Consider the following 15,565-nt stretch of genomic DNA (forward strand, 5'->3'; position numbering starts at 1 on the left):
AAAAAATTTAAAGTTCAGTTCTAAATTTTTCTGTAGAAGATAGGAAAAGTTATACTATGATTGTAATTATTTTCCAGTGAAGATAAAAAGTTTCACTTTAATTCTAATTTTCTTAAGTTCACTACCGATTTTTTGCAAAGAGATGAAAATTTAAAGTTCTGTTCCAAATTTTTCATAGAAGATAGAAAAAGTTATACATTGATTTGAATATTCGACATGAAGATAAGGAGCATCACTCTAATTCTGAGTTCTCTCGAAGAAGTGCAAAATGTTCAAGTTCTCTTCTGAAATTTCTTAAAGAAGTGAACAAAGTTAGCTCAATTCTGAATTCTACCAGGGAAAATGAAAAAATCTTCCACTTCAGTTCTTAATTCCTCAAAGACAGAAGAAATTCAAAATTCTATTCTAATTTTTTCAAGAAAATAAAAAGACTCCACTTCAGCTCTGGTTTTTTTCTCAAAGAGATGAAAAATTTAAAGTTCTTTTCTAATTTTAAATTAAATTTTAGCTCCTTTTGTCATATGGATTTACCCATCAAATTTTTAAATTAGAAAATGAGTGACTCGTTCTATTATTGAGGACAATCGTTCAAACTCGTTCATCTAACCTTCAAAACAATAGGTTATGTTAGGTATAAATAAATATTAATAAATAAATAGAAACATTTCTACCTGTTTAAGTTAGGTTAGGTTAACTTATAATGAGTGCTCATGATAAGTTAACCTAACCTTTTCCGGCGAGTATGGTTAGGTTAGGTTAGACTAGATTAAGTTAGGTTAGATTATGTTAGGTTAGGTTAGCCTACGTACGCTTCACTTAGGTTAGCTTAGGTTAGGTGAGAGACATGCAAAAAGTTAGGTGTATGATTAGGTTAGGTTAGATTAAGTTAGGTTAGGTTAAGTTAGGCTAGGTTAGCCTACGTACGCGCGCGTACGTAGGCTAACCTAGCCTAACCGAACTTAACCTAACCTCACTTAATCTAACCTAACCTAATCATACACCTAACTTTTTGCATGTCTCTAACCTAACCTAAGCTAACCTAAGTGAAGCGTACGTAGGCTAACCTAATCTAACCTAAACTAATCTAGTCTAACCTAACCTAACCATACTCGCCGGAAAAGGTTAGGTTAACTTATCATGAGCACTCATGATAAGTTAACCTAACCTAACTTAAACATGTAGAAATGTTTCTATTTATTTATTAATATTTATTTATACCTAACCTAACCTATTGTTTTGAAGGTTAAATGAATGAGTTTGAACGATTGTCTTCAATAATAGAACGAGTCACTCATTTTCTAATTTAAAAATTGGATGGGTAAATTCATGTGAAAAAAGGAGCTAAAATTTAATTCAAAATTAGAAAAGAACTTTAAATTTGTCATCTCTTTGAGAAAAAAAAAACAGAACTGAAGTGGAGCCTTTTTATTTTCTTGGAAAAATTATAAGAGAACTTTGAATTTTTTATGTATTTTAGGAATTAATAAATTAAGTGGAAGCTTTTTTAATTTTAATTTGTAAAATTAAGAATTTAGCTAATTTTTTTAACTTCTTTAAGAAAATTCAGAAGAGAACTTGAACATTTTGCACTTCTTCGAGAAAACTCAGAATAAAAGTGATGATCCTTATCTTCATGTAGAATATTCAATTGAATGTATAACTTTTTCTATCTTCTATGAAAAATTTGGAACAGAACTTTAAATTTTTCATCTCTTTGCAAAAAATCGGTAGTGAACTTAAGAAAATTAGAATTAAAGTGAAACTTTTATCTTCACTGGAAAATAATCACAATCATAGTATAACTTTTCCTATCTTCTACAGAAAAATTTAGAACTGAACTTTTAATTTTTTATGTCTTTGAGAAATTAAGAACTGAGGTGGAAGGTTTTTTCATTTTCATTGGTAAAATTCAGAATTGAGTTAACTTTTTCTCTTCTTTAAGAAAATTCAGAAGAGAACTTGAAAATTTTGCACTTCTTCGAGAAAACTCAGAATTAAATTGGAGTTCCTTATTTTCATGTTAAATATTCATAATCAATATATAACTTTTTCTATCTTATATGAAAAATTTGGAATAGAAATTTAAATTTTTCATCTCTTTGAGAAAAATCAGAACTGAATTTAAGAAAAATTATAAATAATGTGAAACTTTTGATTTTCATGGAAAACAATCGCAGTCATAGTATTACCTTTTCTATCTTCCATCTAAAAATTCAGAATAGAACTTTAAATTTCTTTATTTCTTTGGGGAACTTAAAACTGGAGTGTAAGATTTTTATTTTCTCTGGAGAAATTAGAATTGAAGTGTGTTCTTCGGTAAAGTTCAGAAGAGAACTTGAACTTTTCTTCACTTCGTTGAGAAAATTTTAAATTGAACTAGAACTTTTTATCTTCCGGGAAAATATTCACAAGTATGGTATTACTTTTTCTATCTTCCACCGAAAAATTTAGAATTGAACTTTAAATTTCTTTATGTCTTTTGTGAAATAAAGAACTGAAGTGGAAGGTTTTATTTTCTCTGTAGAAATTAGAATTAAATTGTGTTCTTTGGTAAAATTCCGAAGAGAACTTGAATTTTTTTATCTTCAGTGAAAAATTTGGAACAGTATTTTAAATTTTTCATCTCTTCGAGCCAGATCTGAACTAAAGTGGAAAATTTTTATATTATTTAGAAAAATAGAAATGATCAATGACTAATTTCTTTTTCATTGAGAAAATTCAGAAGAGAACTTGAACTTTCCTTCACTTCCTTGAGAAAATTTTAAATTGAACTAGAACTTTTTATCTTCCATGAAAATATTCACAAGTATGGTATTACTTTTTCTAGTAATACCACCGAAAAATTTAGAATTGAACTTTAAATTTCTTTATGTCTTTGTGAAATAAGGAACTGAAGTGGAAGATTTTTATTTTCTCTGGTGAAATTAGAATTGAATTGTGTTCTTTGGTAAAATTCAGAAGAGAACTTGAATTCTTCTTCACTTCGTTGAGAAAATTTTAAATTGAACTAGAACTTTTTATCTTCTGGGAAAATATTCACAAGTATGGTATTACTTTTTCTATCTTTCACCGAAAAATTTAGAATTGAACTTTAAATTTTTTATTGGGGAAATTAGAATTGAATTGTGTTCTTTGGTAAAATTCAGAATAGAACTCGAATATTCACGATCAAAGTATAACTTTTCCTACCTTCTATGAAAAATTTGGAAGAGAACTTTAAATTCCTTCATTTCTTTGAGAAAAAATCTGAAATGAAGTGGAAATTTTTATATTATTTTGGGAAAATAGATTTGATCAATAACTTATTTCATTTTCATTGAGAAAATTCAGAATCGAAGTTGAACTTTTCTTCTTCCGGGAAAATATTTGGAAAATAATTTTAATTTTTTCCATATCTATGAGAAAAGTCGGAATTGAATTTAAGAAAATTTAGAATTAGATTGAAACTTTGTATCTTCATGGAAAATAATCACAATAATAGAATAACCTTTTCTATCTTCTACGGAAAAATTTAGAAGTGTCCAACTCAGAAAAGCCCGAAATAGTAATTTACATATCCCAAATCATAAGTTTCAGACAACACATACCTACGAACGGCTAAGAGATCTAGCTCAGAAAAGCCTGAAATAGCAAACTACTCATCCCAAACTATTGGTTTCAGACAACAAACACCTATGATGGACTGAGAATTCTAGCTCTAAAAAGTCCAAATAGCAAACTACACATCCCAAATCATAATTTTCTGACAACACACACCTATGAAAGGCTAATAAACCTAGCTAATAAAAGCCGGAAATAGCAAATTAACCCTCCCAAATCATAAGTTTCAGACAGCACTCACCTATGAAAGGCTAAGAAATCCAGTTCGGAAAAGTCAAAAAATAGCAACCCACACATCCCAAATCATAGGTTTCAGACAACACAAACCTATGAAAGGCTAAGAAATCCAACTCAGAAAAACCCGAAATAGTAATTTACATATCCCAAATCCTGGGTTTCAGACAACACTCACCTATGAAAGGCTAAGAAATCTAGCTCAGAAAAGTCAAAAATAGCAAACTAGTCACCCCAAACTATAGGTTTCAGACAACAAACACCTATGAAAGGATAAGAAATCCATCTCAGAAAAGTCAAAAGTAGCAATCCACCCATCCCAAATCATAGGTTTCAGACAACAAACACCAAAGAAAGACTAGGAAATCCAACTCAGAAAAGCCCGAAATAGTAATTTACATATCCCAAATCATAGGTTTCAGACACCACTCACCTATGAACGGCTAAGAAACCTAGCTCAGAAAAGTCAAAAATAGCAAACTAGTCATCCCAAACTATATGTTTCAGACAACAAACACCTATGAAAGGCTAAGTAATCCAGCTCAGAAAAGTCAAAAGTAGCAATCCACTCATCCCAAATCATAGGTTTCAGACAACACACGCCAACGAAAGACTAAGAAATCTTGCTTAGAAAAGCCCGAAATAGTAATTTACATATCCCAAATCATAGGTTTCAGACAACATTCACCTATGAAAGACTAAGAAACCTTAGCTCAGAAAAGCCTGAAGTAGCGAAACTACTCATCCCAAACTAGAAGTTTCAGACAACAAACGCCTATGACGGACTCATAGAAGAATCATAGCTCTGAAAAGTTCAAATAGCAAACTACACATCCCGAATCTTAATTTTCTGACAACACATACCTATGAAAGGCTAAGAAATCTAGCTCAGAAAAGACAAAAATAGCAACCCACACATCCCAAATCATAGGTTTCAGTCAACACACACCTATGAAAGGCTAATAAATCCAGCTCAGAAAAGTCAAAAATAGCAAACTACATATCCCAAATCATAGGTTTCAGTCAACACACACCAACGAAAGACTAAGAAACCTAGCTCAGAAAAGTCCAAAATAGCAAACTACTCATCCCAAACTATTGGTTTCAGACAACATTCACCTACGAAATACTAGAAAACCTTAGCTCAGAAGAGCCTGAAATAGCAAACTACACATCCCAAATCATAATTTTCTGACAAAACATACCTATTAAAGGATAAGAAACCTAGCTCAGAAGAGTAAAAAATAGCAAACTACACATCCCAAATCATTGTTTTAAGTCAACACACACCTACGAATGTCTCAGAAATCCAGCTCAGAAAACTCAAAAAAGCAAACCACTCATCCCAAATCATAGGTTTCAGACACCACACACCTATGAAAGACTAAGAAATCCAACTCAGAAAAGCCCGAAATAGTAATTTACATATCCCAAATCATAAGTTTCAGACAACACTCACCTAAGAAATACTAAGATACCTTAGCTCAGAAAAGTCTGAAATAGCCAACTACTCCTCCCAAACTCGAAGCTTCAGACAACAAACACCTATGAGTGACTAAGAATCCTAGCTCTGAAAAGTCCAAAAAGCAAACTATACCTCCCAAATCATAATTTTCTGAAAGCACACACCTATGAATGGCTAAGAAGTCTAGCTCAGAAAAGTCAAAAATAGCAAATTAACCATCCCAATTCATAGGTTTCAGTCAACACACACCTACCAAAGGCTAAGAAATCCAGCTCAGAACAGTAAAAAAATAGCAACCCACACATCCCAAATCATAGGTTTCAGACACCACACACCTACGAAAGACTAAGAAATCCGGTTATGAAAAGTCGAAAATAGCAAATTACATATCCCAAATCATAAGTTTCAGTCAACAAACACCTACGGAAGACTAAGAAACCTAGCTCATAAGAGCCTGAAACAGCAAACAACTCATCCCAAACTATTGGTTTCAGACAACCTTCACCTAGGAAATACTAGGAAACCTTAGCTCAGAAAAGCCTGAAATAGCAAACTACTCATCCCAAATCATAGTTTTCTGACAACACACACCTATGAAAGGCTAAGAAACCTAGCTCAGAAAAGTCAAAAATAGCAAATTAACCATCCCAAATCATAGGTTTCAGACAACACTCACCTATGAACGGCTAAGAAATCCAGCTCTGAAAAGTCCAAAAAGCAAACCACTCATCCCAAATCATAGGTTTCAGTCAACACATTCCTACAGAAAGGCTATGAAATCCAGCTCAGAAAAGTCAAAAAATAGAAACCCACACAATCCAAATCATAGGTTTCAGACAACACACACCAACGAAATACTAAGAAATCTGGCTTAGAAAAGTCAAAAAATAGCAGCCCACACATCCCAAATCATAGGTTTCAGACAACACACACCAACGAAAGACTAAGAAATCCAACTCAGAAAAGCCCGAAATAGGAATGTACATATCCCAAATCATAGGTTTCAGACAACACTCACCTATGAAAGTCAATGAAACTTAACTCAGAAAAGTCAAAAATAGCAAATTAACCATCCCAAATCATAAGTTTCAGACAAGACACACCTATGAAGGGCTAAGAAATCCAGCTCAGAAAATTCAAAAATAGCAATCCACTCATCCCAAATCATAGGTTTCAGACAACACACACCAACGAAAGACTAAGAAATCTAGCTTAGAAAAGCCCGAAATAGTAATTTACATATCCCAAATCATGAGTTTCAGACAGCATTCACCTACGAAATACTATGAAACCTTTGCTCAGAAAAGCCTGAAATAGCAAACTATTCATCCCAAACTAGAAGTTTCAGACAACAAACTCCTATGAGAGAATAAGAATCATAGCTGTGAAAAGTCCAACTTGCAAACTACACATCTCAAATCATAAGTTTCAGACAACACACTCCTATGAACGGCTCAGAAATCCAGCTCAGAAAAGTCAAAAATTGCAATCCATCCATCCCAAATCATAGGTTTCAGACAACACACACCAACGAAAGACTAAGAAATCTAGCTTAGAAAAGTCCGAAATAGTAATTTACATATCCCAAATCATAAGTTTCAGACAACACACATCAACAAAAGACTGGGCTCGGGGAGAGCTTTTGAGGGTCTGTGGGTCCCTTGAGGGCCGGGTGGTTCTTCGGGAGCTTGGGGGGACCTTTGAGGACCGGGCGCTTTCTTCGGGGTTGGGGTGGTGGGGATTGGAACCCTTTGGGGTTGGGGTATAGGACCTCACGACACTGTTCAATGGATCTTGTGTATTATAACGACCACAGAGTTTCACCCTCAAATCCTCTTCTAAATTCTCTTCAAAAATCATCTTTTAAAATGTCTCTAACTGTTTCGCTGAAATAATTCCCTAAAATAATAATTTGTTCTGAAAAGATATAATAAAGCCTTAAAAAAGTATTAAAATGGTGGCTCAGGAGCCTTTGGGGCGCCGTGGGCCCTTTGGGAATCTGGAGAACCTTTGAGGACCGGTGGCTTCCTTCGGGGTTGGGGTGGGGGGATCGGAACCCTTTGGGGTTGTGGTAGGGGGCCTCACAACATTGTTCAAATGGAACTTGTGTATTATAAGGACCACAGAGTTTCACCCTCAAATCTTCTTCTAAAATCATCTTTTAAAATCATCTTTTAAAATGTCTCTAACTGTTTCGCCGAAATAATTCCATAACCTGTCTAAAACAGTTTCGCCCAAATAATCCCAAAACGTAAATTCAGCGTGTTCCTTTTGTTTTTGGCATCTCTGCGCTGAGGCATTTCAAATTAATAAGAAACCTGATTCCCGCGCTAAAACAATTCATCGCTAAGATGTTTCTTTGAGAATTGTTTCCATGGCGTTTGGTTATTAATATCTTTTGGAGTTCGACCAAAAGAGTTGTTTCCGAGGCAAAGACATTAATGACTTGGATCTATTCCTGGAGAAATGTTGACAGTATCTGTCAGACATTATTAAACTTTGCCTGGAAACAATTTGATTAATGAATGACAGCACAGGTGTTCCAAATTCCCAATCGATTACGCAATCAATTTCTCAGAAATCCATTTCCCCTAGGGAGGCTATGCCCATATTAGGTGTTAAAAAAAGTTGTAGGTGGCAGCACGGTGTTCTCGTGGGAGTCGGACCCCCCCCCCCTTCTACTGACACGCTGAATCTGATGATACGATTTTAATTGAGGCTCTATGACTTTTAGGGGGTGTTTTCCCCTTTTTTTCGAAAATAAGGCAAATTTTCTCAGGCGCATAACTTTTGATCGGTAAGACTAAAAACTTGATGAATAATTTGTAAAACAGTTTTATTCCGTATATGAAAGGGGCTGTCCCCTCCTTGCTCTTTACGCCAAAGTTTTCTATTGTTTAAAAAAAATAGAGTTGTGAGAAAGAGTCGAACTTTAGCGTAAAGAGCAAGGCGTTGATGAGGGGACAGCCCCTTTTATATATGGAATAACTTCTGTTTGTTTTAAGTTTTAATTTCGCTCCTTACTTTCAGTTATTTTTTTTTTAATTTCTGAGCGTTTCAAATTAATGAAAGTTCTGATTTTGGCTTACCGTACATAAATAATTAAAACAAAATTTGCATAGTAATTTTCCTTTTTTTGGCTAAATTGCTTTCTCGAAAGTTGTTTAATTTTATTTACGAACGTCTTTATTAGTAACAAATATACGTAACTTACGAATTAACTTACGTAAATAACTTTTATATTCGTATATTTTTATTACGTATATTAGAGGGGTTTGCCCCCCTGTTTGATACCCTGATATTTACGCTAAAGTTCGAATTTTTTTTCCAATTCTTTAAGAATGATTTTTTAATCCCAAAGGCCGTTAATTAGAATAAATAGCTCTTATGGAAGTACTAAAAAAAACGTTTGCGTAAAGAGCGACGTATTGACTAGGGGGTGAACCCAATCATATACGTAATAGCTTCTGTTCGTTTTAAGTTTTGATGTTGAAAGGTTTTCTGTTGAAAAGAATTCAGTTGAAAACTTTTTTTTTATTTCATTCCTGATCGTTTTTTAAAATAATTCTAGGAAATCTGGCGCCCCCTCCATAGCAATGTTCTTTTCCCAATGAAAACTTACTCCAGGGAAGGATCCTCCCACATAACCTACGATCCACCCCTCACCCCACTACCAGAAAAAATACTCCCTGAAAACGTCTGTATAATTCCCATAATAACCAATACTACATGTAAACATTGGGCTATGTTCATAACTTGCAGCCCTTCCCCCGGAGACTGTGGGGGATTAAGTTATCCTCAAAGACATAGTTAATATATTATTTGACAATGCTGAACAAAATGGCTGTCTCAAAATTTTGATCTGGTGACTTTGGGAAAATGAGCGCGGGAGAGGGCCTAGTTGCCCTCCATTTTTTGGGTCACTTAAAAAGGGCACTACTAATTTTAATTTCCGTTCAAATAAGCAGTCTTGCAATATTCTTGGACCACTGGGTCGATACGATCACCCCTGGAAAAAGAAAAATAATAACAAAAAAAACAGTAAATAAACACGTATCCGTGATCTTTCTTCTGGCAAAAAATACAAAATTCCACATTTTTCAGATGGGAGCTTGAAACCTCTACTGTAAGGTTCTCTGATGCGCTGAATCTGATGGTGTGAGTTTCATTAAGGTTCTATGAATTTTAGGGGGTGTTTTCCCTTTTTTCGAAAATAGGGTAATTTCTATCTGCCGTGTAACTTTTGATGGGTAAGACTAAACATGATGAAACTTATATATTTGAAATCAGTATAAAAATATGATTCTTGTGATCCATCTATTGGTATGAAAATTCTTTTTTTTTAGAGTTTCGGTTACTATTGAGCCGGGTTGCTCCTAACTTACAGTTCGTTACCACCAATTGTTTGATTTGACTTTGTTTCCTACTTATTTTTGGTTTAATTGAGTATTTTACTTTTTTTTGAAAAGCTTATTTTGTGGAAGAAGTTTTTAAATTAATTACTAACAATACGGTGCTGCTCTTTTGTTTTAGCAACATTATCATTAGAACATTCTAAAAACAAATCCTTTGAATAAACATATATTTATATTTACTGATACTTTGAATTTCAAATCAAATGGCTATTATTACTAATAAAGAATTCCCCGCCTAAAGACAATTTTAAAAGTCGAAAACGAAAAATCTTTATTTATAATCATAGCTCATAGTTTAGATATATGCCTAGAAAGACAGAAAAAGAAGGAAGATAACCCTTACCAAGTATCTTTAAATCCGAAGAATGTCGTCGGGTTTCCTTTTCGTCTTAATTAGTCTTCAGAGCCCCGTCGATGTGCAAAATGTTTCCAGGACTGTACAGCAGAGCGATAACAAATTTTTGTCTTGAAACTTCTTATCTTAATTATATGCCACTTTAATTGGGACTACGCTGCAAATATAACGATTAATATAAGCAAATTCTAATGAGGGCTACTTATGCATCAAAATAGGATAGAAGAAGTATTTATTTCGTTTGAAAGACATACTTTTTATTTGGTAATTTTTTGGTACCTTAAGTGTCCGATTGTCCAGCTTGCATTACTAGTATGTTTTAAACTATTTGGTGACCCCCATCTCCAGTTACTTTTTTGTCTTCTTTTTCTTTCTCTTTTTGAAAGGCATGCATTTTATTTGTTTATTTTCTTGTGAAAAGGAGACGATTCCAGCCCCATCTTTCGCTCTACCCTTGTTAAATTTCATGTCTTATGTACTGCGTTTGTTAATTAAAACTGGAATTTGCAGTTCATAGTTCCAATAATTTTGATTTTATAAAGGCAGATTTCCACACCTGCACAATACTTCGGTAAAATAGGAGGTGCTTGGATGAATACTACTACTACTACTAACAACTCACAACGGCACCAAACCACCTGAGGTGAACACTGCTATGCACACTCCTTCGTCCTAATCTATTGAAAACCTCCTCCTTTACACCCTAACAAGAGGTTCCCATTTCCTTTAAGTATTTTTTACGACACCTTCCTACCCCAAATGCGGACGACCTGCTTTCCGTTTAGACCTAGACGGTTGGCAGAAAAGGACAATCTTCGGCAATCTCTGTCATCCTTCATTCGCCGAACGTGCCCTAGCCATCTATACCTTTCTCTCATTATAGCTTTAGAAAGCAGGACTCAACCAAGCTTTTCGTACAGCCTACTTTCTGAAATACGGTCAGTCAGTAGGGTACCAAAAAAATCCATAGCCAATTTTTCTGGAAAACCTCTAGCAAATCTTCCTTCGTTTTTTGGAGCGCCCACGCTTCAGAAACATATTTGAGCACTGTCATTACTGTCGCTTCCTATATTTTAATTTTGGTTCGCAGACTTAAAGGTATTAATAACTATTTACGTTATTTCAGTAGTATTTTGCTTCTATCACTTTTTTTTTAACAAATAGGAATTTTAACGAAACAGGAGGGGTTTCAAGATTGCAAACTTCAGCAGCCAAATTACGGAACTACAACAAGTATAGGTAATTGACTTCAGCAGGTAGGAAAATATCAATTAATTAGTTTAGAGCTAAAAATTGTACGCCAGTAGGCCTATGCAAGAAAATATATTCCTAAGTAACAATTATAAGGTATGGTCAGCTTTTCTAGTCATGAGTATATTACAAAAAAAAAGTAAAGTAACAATGACAAATACTATTACAAATTCAGCATAGCCAACTAAAACGAATCATGAGACAATAATCCATTGGCTAGTGTAAAGATTGGCTAGTAGTTGATATAATTTCTTGTCTCGTAGCTATCCTTTCGATTTGGTAAGGAATTATCAGAAACAGCCTTTAATAAACTTTTTTGAATATTTTCAATTTTTAATTCTTATATTTGTATTCAACTTTTTAATACCCGTGCTCTTAGAAATAAGAGCATAATATCAATGAAATACTGAATAACATTTAATGAATACAGGTGTGCATTCGTTGAGCTTTTTAAGGAGAATAATTGATAGGTTTAAAAAAATTGAGGGGGGGTTGGGTAATAAAAAAAGGATTGTGATGCTGATATATAAAAAATAAAAAGAAGCTAAACTTGTTAAATAGAAATACCTTGGATTCGTAATGCCTTCAGAATAAAGAGCTTGATGCGAACGACCCTGCTTTTTTAGAGAAGGATGTGTAAAACAGAATATATGGCTTTAATTTGCTTGATATTTAATGACATCAAGAACGGTTTAGACTAAACTAAACTAATAAAGACATTTTTATAAAGACGAAGCTAAACTTAAGAATACTTTTTTTTTACCTATTCGTCGTCTTTTTCTCCCCTTCTTTTTGTCATATTTGTTATACCTCTCTTGCACCACTTTCCCGAGTACAGAGACTTGGTTAGTAATTTAGTCATAAATATTAACTAACCTCAATAGAAAGCGCTTAGAGTAAGCTGATCAGAAATTGAGACAATCAGTGAATCTTTTCGATACATAAAATGGGCAAACCTATATCGAATAATAACTCGTGTCCGATGAATTTTGGTTAAATTTCAAAATACGGCTAGAGCTAAGGCTACACGGTTCTCCACAGAATAGAAATATATAGAATCTAATAGAATAGTAAAAAAATAAAATATATATATCCTTTAAAATGTAACACGCCTGTGTTGAGGAAGGAGATGTTCTCCAGCCTAGAAAGAAGCAAAAGCCACCAAGACGAATGAGGATGAAAGATAACCAAATATGATGAAATCTAATAGGGGCTAGTCTAGCCTATAGTTAGCAATAGGTTCTGGCAAGGGGTCACCAATTTTCAAAGATCACGTACACCAGGCGACGCGTGCCAGGCATAGAAGAAGTGTACCTTGCATTCCATAATTGTGCTGATTATTGTGAGAAGTGTGCCAAACATCACGGAATTTTACCGATTGTGGCAAAATTGCTCGACCAACGTGATACTCCGAGATGTATAAAAGGTAGTGGAAAGTGTGGAAACCTTCGAGTTCTACAAGTTCAGATAAGACGAGACATCAGGCAAATCCCAGGGTCACCAAAATTGATAGATGAGCTTGAGCTACTTATACATAAACAAAGGAATCTTGGTGATCTTGAAGACGACTTCCTACATCAAGCTTTCAAAAACATGTCGTAAATAGGCTTACAAATTTTTAGCCCTTATGAAAGAATTTTTCAATTGGAAGCAGCATATTGTTTCACAAAATATGTTTGCTGAATAGACATTCAAAAATTACACCAGATGGATAAAATGAAGCATATTTAAGTTCTTGAATAATGTAGTGAGTGTGAATGTCTGTAGGTACTGAAAAATCATTCAGAGGAATATGTTTTTAAGTAAAGATTACCGCAACATTCAGATAATATAATGTGTATTGTTTATGCAATATGTCTTAAAGAAAATTAAAACTGTATACAGCCTATACATTAAACTTTTTTTTTATCCAAGCAGACTTGCAACTTTGAATAAAAATGTTAACAGGGTGTGACACTTGTTTAATTCTTCCCTTTTTTTTAATTCGAAAGGTGACGCAACACCTTCAGTGACGCCATTAGTTCTTAATATTTTAATTAAATCCATAATGAGATGGTATTTTCAAACCCATTCTTGAGCAATATATTCCTCGATCAAAATTTTTAGGCTTACTTTGTTTCACTTATGTGTATCATTTCTTGAACGCATTTTTTTTTTTTTTAATCAGTAGTTTCCACGGCTTCCCAATTTCTTTACGTTGAAGGCTTTGAGACACTTTTGAACAAAATTCCATTGGCCTTTGGCTGGAAATTAAGTAAGAAAGAAACTAGTTTATTTTTTGTAACTTAAACTAAGGAGCAACATTAAACTTAAAAAGAACAGAGATTTTTCCATAGATGAGGTGAGCTGACCCCACCTCAACACCCTGCTCTTTATGCTGAAGTTTGTTAGTAATTTTAAAAAAGCTTCTGATTCTAATCAAACAGTCCTTGTGACAGTTTTTCAAAGAATTGGGGCAAAACCAAACTCTAACGTCAGAACAAAATCTGACTCTCTATTTAGTTATGTGTGACTCAATTCCACGTATTTTCTTTTGGTAAAAAGATAGTTAACTTGAAAAGTTTTGGGAACTACATAAAAACAGAATTTTATGTATTTTCCAAAATTGCACAAAGCTAGCAGAAGAGAGTCACACGATTCCAGATGCATGTTAAAAGAGCTGTAAATTAAAAAAAAATAAAACATGTTGATCTCAAAACGTGAGAGCATAAAACGAAATTCTAGAATTTTTCTTCAATATTTGTTTAAAAAAAGTATCCTTCAATCGTTTTACTTACACTCAGTTGGAAAATTCCATCAGGTACGTAGCTAGAACAGAAATAATAACAAAATAATTTGTCAATTCGGTAGGAACTATTAATTATCTAGAAGAACAAACAAATACGGTTTTATCGGAAATTCTTATTTGCCCAATTTATTTACCCATCGGCATATTTAGTTACTTGTCTGAAAAACACAATAAACTTAAGGCTGAATGACATAAATTGGGCATCAAGAACTTAAGATAACATAATTACTTATTCTAAGGTCAAAATTAAATAATTTTTTTTTAACTGAAAGTAAAGAGCGACATTAAAACTTAAAATGACAAAAATTATTCCGTATATGAAAGAGGCTCTCCCCTCCTCAACGCTTCTCCCTTTACCTTAAAGTTTGACTCTTTCTCAAAGCTCTACTTTTTGGAACAATAAAAGCTTTAGCGCAAAGAGCGAGGCTTTGAGGCGAGGACAGCCCCTTTCAGGTACGGAATAATTTCTGTTCGTTTTAAGTTTTAATCTCGCTCCTTACTTTCAGTTAAAAAAACTTGTTTTTTTTAATTTAATTTCAGAACGTTTTTGAATTAATGCAGCTTTGATTTTGGCGCACCGTACATGAATAATTAAAACAAAATTTGTACGTTAATTTTAATTTTTTTGGCTAAATTTCTTTCTCGAAATTTTGTTCCGACGTAACTTACGCAACGAACTTCTATATTTGTGTATTCTTATTACGTATATTAGGGACTTTTCCCCCTATTCAATACCTCACTCTTTACGCTAAAGTTCAAATTTTGTTCTAATTCTTTAAGAATGACCCCTTAATCACAAAGGCCGTTAATTAGAATAAATAGCTCTGATGAAATTACTAAAAAAGCTTTAGCGTAAAGAACAAGTTTATGACTAGGGGACGAACCCATTTATATACGAAATAATTTCTGTTCCTTTTAAGTTTTGATATTGGTCCTTACTTTTAGTTGAAAAAATTGTTTTTTTATTTAACTTCTAATCATTTCTTTAAATAATGCTGGGAAATTCAGTGCCCCTTTCATAGCAATATCCTTTCCCTCATGAAAACTTTCTCTATGGAAAGATATCCCCACGTAACACCCCCCCCCCCCCTCCCTCAACTACCAGAAACAAATCCCCATGAAAACTTCTGTGTACTTCCAAATAGCCAATACTATATGTAAATATTGGGCAAAGTTCAAACTTGCAGACCATCTCCCGGGGACTGTGGGGGATTAAGTCATCCTCAAAGACATAGCTATTGTATTTTTCGACCATGCTGAACAAAATGGCCGTCTCACAATTTTGATCCCGTGACTTTGGGAAAAATGAGTGTGGGAGGGGGCTAGTTACCCTCCATTTTTTGGTCACTAAAAAGGGCACTATACCTTTTAATTTCCGTTTGAATGAGCCCTCCTGGGATATTCTTGGACCACTGGGTCGATACGATCACCCCTGGGGGAAAAAATAATAATAATAA

The 15,565-nt window shown here is 33.9% G+C and overlaps 1 protein-coding gene across 3 annotated transcripts in view; it reads right to left on the bottom strand.

The window, feature by feature from the left end:
• LOC148950634 (xanthine dehydrogenase/oxidase-like) overlaps window positions 1-14,113 on the bottom strand; it is a 380,805-nt gene extending 366,692 nt beyond the window's left edge. For all 3 annotated transcript variants that reach the window (XM_089092522.1, XM_089092520.1, XM_089092521.1), the window contains exons 1-2: window positions 14,098-14,113; window positions 10,058-10,226 (exon numbers count right to left, since the gene is read on the bottom strand). The gene's annotated coding sequence lies outside the window, so the exon portion shown is untranslated. The remainder of the gene's footprint in view (window positions 1-10,057; window positions 10,227-14,097) is intronic.
• Window positions 14,114-15,565: the final 1,452 nt, after the last annotated feature.

This window comes from Artemia sp. Qi Xiang Cuo, chromosome 7 (assembly GCF_049724085.1).
Source record: "Artemia sp. Qi Xiang Cuo chromosome 7, ASM4972408v1, whole genome shotgun sequence".
In the NCBI taxonomy this organism is placed as follows: Eukaryota; Metazoa; Arthropoda; class Branchiopoda; order Anostraca; family Artemiidae; genus Artemia; species Artemia sp. Qi Xiang Cuo.